Below are 8,813 nucleotides of genomic sequence, written 5' to 3'. Positions count from 1 at the left end.
TAGGAGAGAAAAAGCACTAATAATCTTTAAAAATTCCATAAGTAGACTTCAGTAAAAATTTGTCTCCTGTTCAAAAGACACTGTCAAGAGAATAAAAAATATCAAAACATATTTCTGATAAAATAATTGTGTTTAGAATACATAATGAATATAAAAGTTTTAATAAGACAAAAGTCTAATTTCTTTTGAGAATTTTAGAAATTTTAATACAGTTCAAATCAATGTGTGTGGTTTATTTCAGTTCCTTCACTACCAAACCTGGAGGCAGGGACTGTTTCAAATTCTGCACTTTGTCTGTGATTAACAAATATGTGTAAAGGTATATACTGCATCCAACTTTAAACTTCACATTATCTTTGTTTTTCTTGATCTTGACAGACTTAGCATCCTTTTGCCTGACTGTAAGCAGAAAGTCCTTGATTTCCTCAATTTTGAGAGGCATGGTAATGAGGTACAGAGAGCACAGCTGGAACAAGGAGTGGCAAGAAGCAAGGAGAAGGGAAAAGTATGAAAGTCTAACTTTAAAATGGATAAGAGATCTGAGCAGACACTTCACTAAAGACATAATACACCATATATTCATGAGGGCAAATGGTTTAATGAACAGATGTTTGACATGATTGGTTATTAAGGAAATACAAATTAATTTTTGCAATAATTAATGAAAATACATACAGACATATAAGACATATGTGGTCTTATACATATGTATAAGACATATGTATATGTTTACACATCTTATAAGACACATGTTGCATATAAGACACAATTAATGTATAGATAAATTCCTCATTCATTTGTAATGAAGTACCGTTGCACATGGGCCAGAATGGCAAAACACAAAGCAAAACAAAAGGACTAACATTGGCATGGGCACTACCAATGTGTTGACAATGATGTGGAACAACTTGAAATTTTTGACATTTCATATGGAAATGTAAAATGAATTAACCACTTGGAAAATGAATGTGGTAGTTTTTTATAAAATTGAACATATATAATTACCATGCCACCCAATAAACCTACCCCTAGGTATTACCTCGGAGAAGGCAATGGCAAGCCACTCCAGTACTATTGCCTAGAAAATCCCATGGATGGAGGAGCCTGGTAGGCTGCAGTCCGTGGGGTCGCTAAGGGTCGGACACGACTGAGCGACTTCACTTTCACTTTTCACTTTCCACTTTCACACATTGGAGAAGGAAATGGCAACCCACTCCAGTGTTCTTGCCTGGAGAATCCCAGGGACGGGGGAGCCTGGTGGGCTTCCGTCTATGGGGTCACACAGAGTCGGACACGACTGAAGTGACTTAGCAGCAGCAGCAGCAGCGGCAGGTATTACCTAAGAGAAAACTCATGTTTCCCAAAGACCTGTACATAAATATTTGTAACAGCTTTACTTATATTCTCCAAAAATTCCAAAACAATCTAAATGTCTGTCATGAGTGACAGGAAATTATGCTACACTTATTAAATTCAATACTATTAAGCAATAAAAAGGACCAAACTGCTAACAAATGCAAAAACGTGAATAACTTTCCAAAGCATCATACTTGATGGAAATAAAATGGACACAGATTTCTACATATTATTAATATCTGATTAACTTATTTGACACTCCTGTAAAAGCAAAACTATCAGGAAAAAAAAATCTCTAAAGTATCCTCATATGTCTATTAAATAATGAAAGGGAAAATGGCACATCAACAAAAATAAACCATCTATTCTTAAAAAAAAAAAAAAATTATTCCTTCAATTTTAGCACAAATAACTTACATCAATATTTAATAATGCAAAAGAACTCTAACAGTAACGGTGGTTGTGGTTTAGTCTCAAAGTCGTGTCTGACACTTGGGACCCCATAGAAAGAGGAGCCTGGCAGGCGAGAGACAATGGGATTCTCCAGGCAAGAATATTGGAGTGGGTTGACATTTCCTTCTGCAGGGATTTTCCCAGTCCACTAATCAAACCCTGGTTTCATGCATTGTAGGTGGATTCTTTGCCAACTGAGCTACAAGGGAAGCCCCAACAGTTATAGTTAAAGAAAATAATTGAATTTAGCCTTAGATTTTGCTGAGGACTCACCAGTTAGAATCAGTATTTAGTATTTCTTAAACTTTCTATTTTTATTTGTAATTCTGTCAGAAAACTACACTAAACTGACATTAGATTGGTAATTATAAAATATTCAAAAATTAGTTGATTACTTAAATACTTTAATGATGTTAAATTTGTAATTAATTTTAAAATATATTAAAAAGAATTGGCATTGATATTATAAACAAAGTCATTTGTAATAAGGGATTACATAATATTGTAAGAGAAACTACTTTGGCCAGTGGTTAGTTTTATTGAGTTATTTGAAGTGTGCTGTCAAGTTTTTATTTATGCCTTATTGCCAATATGGGTTTCCCAGGTAGAACTAGTGGTAAAGTCTTCTGCATGTCAACGCAGAAGACTTAAGAGACTCAGGTTAGATTTCTGAGTCAGGAAGATCCCCTGAAGGAGAGCATGACAACCCATGCCTGCAAAATTTCATGGACAGAGGAACTTGGCAGACTGGCGCATAGGGTTATAAAAGTCAGACACTACTGAAGCAATTTAGCATGCATATATTGCCAATATAAATATTTTTACATTTTAAAACATGCATTTTCATTTAAAAAATGTGTTTGCATATTACTGTATGGTTTATGCATTCACATCCTCACAAAAATAAGTTCTGCCTATTTTATTGTTTCTTTTTAATTTTATGCAAAAAATATAGTTTGAAAAAAAACCATGAACTTACTTACTGATTGAATAGATTAAACAATTCTTAGGGTCATTTTAAACAAGACTTTACATTTACTGGACCACTGTATTCTATCACAAAAATCAATGGTGTACTGAAATCAGCCCACCCTGCCTCAAAAAAATTGATCATTCATTTTTCAAGAAATTTGCTTACTAATTGCTATATACAGACATTCGTAAGGTTTGTTGTTGTTGTTTAGTCACTAAGTCACGTCTAACTCTGCAGCCCTATGGACTGCAGCACACCAGGCTTCCCTGTCCTTCACCATTTCCCAGAGTTGGTTCAAATTCATATCTATTGAACCAAGTTAGTTATGCTATCTAATCATCTCATCCTCCACTGCCCCCTATTCCTCTTGCCCTCAGTCTTTCCTAGAATCAGGCACTTTTCCAACGAATCGGTCCTTTGTATCAGGTGACCAAAGTATTGGAACTTTAGTTTCAGCACCAGTCTTTCCAATGAATATTCAGGACTGATTTCCTTTAGAATTGACTGGTTTAATCTGCTTCCTCTCCATGAGGCTCTCAAAAGTCTTCTCAAACACTGCAATTCAAAAGCATCAATTCTTCAGCACTTAGCCTTCTTTAAAGTTCAATTTTCACATCTATACATTTGCATAATTAATTAGAGATTAATTATATAAATTTACTCTTAAAAGCATTAAGAAATAAAGTAATATCTCAAAACGTATCACTTCCTAATTGTTTTTTCTTACATTAAATTATGTCTATGGTTAATTAACACATAATTCATGTATATAGTAAAATAACATATACTGATGTACCATTGTGCAACTTTCTCAATTCCACTTTCAGCAATGTCACATAGGTAGCTAGAATTTGACTATTGTAGGAATATTTACATCATAAAGAAGAAAAAAAATAACAGGAAAATACAGGGAAAAATGAAGGAAAAAATGGGTTTAGTAACCCTAAAATTGAACATTAAAATACAAAAAAGTTTAAATATTTGCACATACTAGTTGTAATCCTAGGTTAATTCCAAGGTCAGTGTAGCCTAGTATTCAGTTTCGAACAGATTTGGTATTGACTATCATCCCTGGAGCTAAATTTTAGTGCTAGAGGCAATATTAATAATTTGTTCTTAAATTTATGAAGTACATATTTCACATGCATGCTTGCATGCTCTGTCACTCAGCTGTGTCCGACTCTGCTATCCCATGAACTGTAGCCCACCAGGGGATTCTCTGTCCATGGGATTCTCCAGGCAAGAATACTAGAGAGGGTTGCCATTTCCTCCTTCAAGGAATTGAACCTGGGTCTCCTGAACCTTCTGCATTGGCAGGTGGATTCTTTTACCACTGAACAAGCTGGGAAGCCCATACATAGATCAAAATTATGAGATATTACAATTAGCAGTTGAGGGGGATTCCTCCTCAAACTAATCACGCTTACTAAGTGGCTGCTAAAATTGTTTTTAAACTGCTGAAGAAATGAATATATAATATGTTAGCATGTAGATATAATTAAATATGAAAATGACATAGTCTGTTAAATTATTATTGAAAGACTGTATACTGTTTAAATTTTGGCTCACTTGGTCCATGTAACCACAACTTAGGTAAGGGTCTCTTTAAAGGCTAAGGACGGGGTTCCCAGTGGTAAAGAATCCACCTGTCAATGCAGAAGATGCAGGAGACATGGGTTTGATTCTTGGGTCCAGAAGATCCCTTGAAGGATGAAATGGCAACCCACTCCAGTATTCTTGCCTGGAGAATTTGATGGACAGACGAGCTACAGTTCGTGGGGTCGCAAAGAGTCAGACTAGACAGCCATTAAGTGCTAGCACAAAGATTAGAGATATCCCAGCTCTAACTATAATCCAAACTAGCTCTGCCATTTCCCAAGCTATTTAATTATTTTACATATTTCATTTCCTGTTTGTCTCCACTTGTAAAAATATGCTTAACTAGTTACAAGTCTGTACACATTTATTTGTACATAACTGTATCTATCCTAAATGTCAATTCCTGCATGATTTGCAGTGTTCTCCTTGCTTTGATATTTTGAAGTTTGATATTAAAAGAAAGCTATAATTTCCTTGAATTAAGTCATCTGTATTGTTGTTTTAGCTTTTTATCATGCCCTGAGGAATCCAATTCTCACTGGCATACTCATATTCATATATTGTATTGTGCTCAATCCCTCTGTTGTGTCTGAGTCTGTGGCCCTGTGGACCATAGCCTGCCAGGTTCCTCTGTCCATGGAATTATCCAGGCAACAATACTGGTGTGGGTTGCCATTTCCTTCTCCAGGGTGTCTTCCCAACCCCAGGGTCAAAACTGTGTCTCTTGCATTGGAAGGTAGGCTCTTTACCACTATCACCACCAGGAAAGGCCCTGAATACTCTTATTAGAACTAAGCATATAATACTAATCATGTTCAGTATTATAAACTTTACTGAATGGTCCTTAAAACTGAATTTACACAAAAAAACTTCCTTTATTTTGGAGCTTAATAAAATATTTTGTTTTATCAAAATTGAAGCCACATTTTAAACATTGTATTATCACTATTAATAATAGGGAAAAACATGTTGATCTTTTTGACCAAAATGAGCCTAATCCAAAAATAAAAATGAGTCACTGACTCTGACAGAGACCTTCAGATTGAACATAACAAAAATACTACTGGAGAGATGACTCATTCAGGAGCCACATAAAAATATAAGGCAACTCCAGGTATCTTAAATAGGAAAACAATTAGATACATATAGCACCACTGAAAAGGCTAGGTTAAAAGGTTTAAAAGCCCATGGAAGTTTCCATTAGTCTTTTTCTTTTTTCTTTGGCTGCAATATGACAGTGGGTGATCCAAGGATCACTTCAAGGCAAATCAGTCAGTCAGTCAGTTCAGTCACTCAATCATGTCAGACTCTTTGTGACCTCATGGACTGCAGCACGCCAGCCTTCCCTGTCCATCCCCAACTCCCGGAGCTTACTCAAACTCACGTCCATTGAGTCAGTGATGCCATCCAACCATTTCATCCTCTGTCATCCACTTCTCCTCCCACCTTCAATCTTTCCCATCATCAGGGTCTTTTCCAAGGAGTCTTCTTCGCATCAGGCGGCCAAAGTATTGGTGGTTCAGGTTTGGCGTCAGTCCTTCCAATGAACACTCAAGACTGATTTCCTTTAGGATGGACTGGTTGGATCTCCTTTCTGTCCAAGAACCTCTCAAGAGTCTTCTCCAACACCATAGTTCACAAGCATCAATTCTTTGGCGCTCAGCTTTCTTTATAGTCCAACTCTCACATGCATACATGACTACTGGAAAAACCATAGCTTTGACTGCTGCTGCTGCTGCTGTCACTTCAGTCGTGTCCGACTCTGTGTGACCCCATAGACGGCAGCCCACCAGGCTCCCCCACCCCTAGGATTCTTCAGGCAAGAACACTGGAGTGGGTTACCATTTCCTTCTCCATGGACCTTTGTTGGCAAAGTAATGTCTCTGCTTTTTAATATGCTGTCTATGTTGGTCAGTTGATAAAGAATCCGCTTGCAATGCAGGAGACCCAGGTTTGATTCCTGGGTTGGGAATATCTGCTGGAGAAGGCAAAAAGCTACCCACTCCAGTATTCAGGCTTGGAGAACTAGCCCATGGGGTCACAAAGAGTCAGACAGGACTGAATGACTTTCACTTTCATTTTTAGGGGTTTCCCTGATAGCTCAAGGCAAATATATCCACATCAAACAGATCCATATCATCACTAAATGGATGGGGAAACAATGGAAAGAGTGAGAGACTTTATTTTAGGGGGCTCTAAAATCACTGCCCCCTAAAATAAAGTCCCTCACTCTTTCCATTGTTTCCCCATCCATTTGGAAGGAAAGTTATGACCAGCCTAGATAGCATATTAAAAAGCAGAGATATTACTTTGCCAACCAAATTCCGTCTAGTCAAGGCTATGGTTTTTCCCATGGTCATGTATGGATGTGAGAGTTGGACTGTGAAGAAAGCTGATCGCCGAAGAATTGATGCTTTTGAACTGTGGTGCTGGAGAAGACTCTTGAGAGTCCCTTGGACTGCAAGGAGATCCAACCAGTCCATTCTAGAGGAGATCAATCCTGGGTGTTCATTGGAAGGACTAATCCTAAAGCTGAAACTCCAATACTTTGGCCACCTCATGCGATGAGTTGACTCACTGGAAAAGACTCTGATGCTGGGAGCGATTGGGGGTAGGAGGAGACGGGGACGACAGAGAATGAGGTGGCTGGATGGTATCACCGACTCGATGGACATGAGTTTGAGTGAACTCCGGGATTTGGTGATGGACAGGGAGGCCTGGCGTGCTGTGGTTCATGGGGTCGCTAAGAGTTGGACACGACTGAGCGACTGAACTGAACTGAACTGAAAATCACTGCAGATGATGACTGCAGGCATGAAATTAAAAGATGGTTGTTCCTTGGAAGAAAAGCTATGACCAGCTTAGGCAGCATATTAAAAAGTAGAGTCATTACTTCTCAGACAAAGGTCCATCTATTCAAAGCTATGGTTCTTCCAGTAGTCATGTATGGATGTGAGAGCTGAACTATAAAGAAAGCCGAATGCCGAACAATTGATACTTTTGGACTGTGGTATTGGAGAAGACTCTTGAGAGTCCCTTGGACTTCAAGGAGTTCCAACCAGTCAATCCTAAAGGAAATCAGTCCTGAATATTCATTGGAAGGACTGATGCTGAAGCTGAACTGCCAATACTTTGGCCACCTGATGCAAAGAACTGACTCATTTGAAAAGACCCTGTTGCTGGGAAAGATTGAAGGCAGAAGGAGAAGGGGATGACAGGAGGAGAAGGGGATGACAGAGGATGGATGACAGAGGTTGGATGCCATCACCGACTTGACAGACATGAGTTTGAGCATGCTCTGGGAGTTGCTGATGGACAGGGAAGCCTGGCATGCTTCAGGCCATGGCGTACAGCGTTGGATACAACTGAGCAACTGAACTGAACTGATCCACAGGAAGAAGCACCTTCCTGGCAAAACCTAACCATGGGAAAACCTAACACTGACTTCTTTGTAGACCATGTACCTGTTGCAACTTGCAAATAAATTGAAACCTTGATGGACTGAAGCATCTATGATTATCCCAAGACAATAATAAATACATCCCTTATCAAGATAATTATTTTAAAATTAAATGATGGTTGAATAAAACTCACATTTGTGTCCATGACTTTACAGGAGAGTGATGCAAATAAATGCATGTTTTATGTATGTCTGAGGGATTTATGCAAAATTAATGCAAGTGATATTCACTCATTCATTCTCTCTCCCTCACTCTTAAATGTATGTTCTACAGGGTCTATATATATGAACCATCCACAATGGAAGAATTAAGGCTGTGATAGGCTTACTTACAAAATATTCACTGATGTCATTTTTAAAATTTACATTGGATAATTGTACTTGAGCAAGTTTGTTTTTCTTTATAAGTGTAAAAATGCAATGACAGTTTTATTGTCTTCTCCTTTCATTAAATAAGGACCATTTGATAGGATTTTTGCAAATCATCATATAACTGCAAGACTTCTAATATTATTTTCAGCTGCTGTAAACACTTTTCAGCTGTTATGTAATTTGTCAGTAGAATTTAATCCTGAAAATCTGTCTAAACCACATTTTTCTCTTAACTTCCATGTGATCACCTATCCTTTTCTACCTCCCAACTTGTCATTCCTCCTCTTACTGGTTCTTTGTTATCCTCTTGTTCTGCTACCCTTTTAAATTCTGAAACATACATCATTAAAAGAAGACTTGTAATGATAAAAAATAAATAAATAAATAAATAAATAATGATATTTCATATAAAATATAATATCTGATGCTCTCCTGTTTCCTCTAAAATGCATCACTAAATTCTTTCTAAAATTTACATCTTGACTCATCTTAACTTCTCGCTTAAGATACATCGCACCCCTGTTTGTGTACCTGCTCTAGTCAGAGCATGGGAATGTGGACATCCTTGTCTCCTTGCTCTTCATGTCTGAGGTCTACTGA

At 37.6% G+C, this 8,813-nt stretch overlaps 1 pseudogene; it reads right to left on the bottom strand.

Moving 5' to 3' along the window:
• Window positions 1-232: 232 nt before the first annotated feature.
• Window positions 233-442, bottom strand: LOC148777833 (large ribosomal subunit protein eL38 pseudogene; annotated as a pseudogene).
• Window positions 443-8,813: the final 8,371 nt, after the last annotated feature.

Source organism: Moschus berezovskii, chromosome 5, assembly GCF_049115385.1.
Source record: "Moschus berezovskii isolate FMDL1 chromosome 5, NW_MosBer_1.0, whole genome shotgun sequence".
Classification (NCBI taxonomy): domain Eukaryota; kingdom Metazoa; phylum Chordata; class Mammalia; order Artiodactyla; family Moschidae; genus Moschus; species Moschus berezovskii.
Note: the sequence above shows the minus strand (reverse complement) of the source record. Positions and strands in the feature narration are given on the sequence as shown.